The following is a 1,998-nucleotide window of genomic DNA, read 5'->3' as shown; positions in this document are numbered from 1 at the left end:
AGACACGTGAGGGCCATACACACTGCTGACCACATTATGGGATGTCAGGAGTACATACAGACACATGGGGGCCATACACACTACTGATCACATTATGGGATGTCAGGAGTACATACAGACATGTGGGGCCATACACACTGCTGATCACATTATGGGATGTCAGGAGTATATACAGACATGTGGGGGCCATACACACTACTGATCACATTATGGGATGTCAGGAGTATATACAGACGTGGGGGCCATACACACTACTGATCACATTATGGGATGTCAGGAGTATATACAGACGTGGGGGCACATAAAAAGTGAGACAGGAATATGACAAAATGCATATTGACTGCTGTTGAGCGAGTATGTTCTATTAACCCTTTCGCCGAGTATGCTCGGGCCGAGCTCCGAGTATTTATAGCTGCTCTGTGATAAGGTTAAATCGCTCCCGTGTACATGATTTGCAACTGTGTGACAGTTTTATTACATGTGAGGAATGTCTATTTCTTACACATTCCTCACATGTAATAAAACTGTCAAACAATTGCAAATCATGCACACGGGAGCGATTTAACCTTATCACAGAGCAGCTGTAAATACTCGGAGCTCGGCCCGAGCATACTCGGGCAGAAGCTTCTGGGAGAATGTGCTTTGGACAGATGAGACCAAACTGGAGCTTTTTGGCATCACATCAGCTCTATGTTTCCAGATGCAACAATGAAGCCTACAAAAAAAAGAACATTGTACCTACTGTGAAACATGGAGGAGGCTCGGGGATGTTTTAGGGCTGCTTTGCTGCATCTGGCTCAGGGGGTCTTCATTGAATCTGTGCAAGATACAATACAATCTCAAGACTATTAAGACATTCTGGAGCCAAATGTGCTGCCGAGTGTCAGAAAACTTGGCCTGAGTCGCAGGTCTTGGGTCCTTCAACAGGTTAATGACTTAAAACACACAGATAAAAACATCCAAAAATGGCTGAGAGCAAAGAATGGGACGATTTTGGTTGCATGTGAACAGAGCTTTAGAAACCCATTTACACACGTGATGTAGCCTGTGGTCGGATATGACACACAATCTATAGTTAAAGCTGCGTCAGATCCAACATGTGTAAATGGACATTAAAGGAGAGGTCCAGGAATAAGATATTGATGACCAATCCTTAAATCTGTGAAACCCAACACTCCCAACCATCAGCTCAGTGACCAGAACAATATCTAATAAACGGTTTTCCGGCCAACGATATGGATGCCCTGTCCTTGTTTACATGCATCAGCGCCAAAAGTGCCGGAGTCAAACCTCTACCAATTTCATATCATCGTTCATCATTACCCTTAGCTCCAACAACCAGTTTATGGCTGACACTTCTAGAGGTAGCTGATCGTTGAGACATGACGTTATGGGGCTGCCACTGGTATACATAGGCATCTATGTTGGGCACAATGTTGCTCAGCTTGAGCACAAAGCCACTATTATTGGGCACATGGGATCGTAGCGCTTATATTCACTTCTGGCTGGCACACTGTTATGGGGCACGTGTGGTTTGTGGCACTTTTTTGGGCTCCTATGGCTGGCACTCCTGTATGGGGTCTCTATGACTGGCACACTGTTATGGGGGTACATGTGGTTGGTGGCACATTTTGGGGCTCCTATGGCTGGCACTCCTGTATGGGGGTCTATATGACTGGCACACTGTTATGGGGGCACATGTGGTTGGTGGCATATTTTGGGGCTCTTATGGCTGGCACTGCTGTATGGGGTTTCTATGACTGGCACACTGTTATGGGGCACGTGTGTTGGTGGCATATTTTGGGGCTCCTATGGCTGGCACTGCTGTATGGGGTCTCTATGACTGGCACACTGTTATGGGGGCACATGTGGTTGGTGGCATATTTTGGGCTCCTATGGCTGGCACTGCTGTATGGGGTTTCTATGACTGGCACACTGTTATGGGGCACGTGTGGTTGGTGGCATATTTTTGGGCTCCTATGGCTGGCACTCCTGTAT

Source organism: Phyllobates terribilis, unplaced genomic scaffold, assembly GCF_046119375.1.
Source record: "Phyllobates terribilis strain yellow unplaced genomic scaffold, ASM4611937v1 Scaffold_11__3_contigs__length_659146591, whole genome shotgun sequence".
Lineage (NCBI taxonomy): Eukaryota > Metazoa > Chordata > Amphibia > Anura > Dendrobatidae > Phyllobates > Phyllobates terribilis.
The sequence above is the reverse complement of the archived record's forward strand: the minus strand, read 5'-3'. Positions refer to the sequence as shown.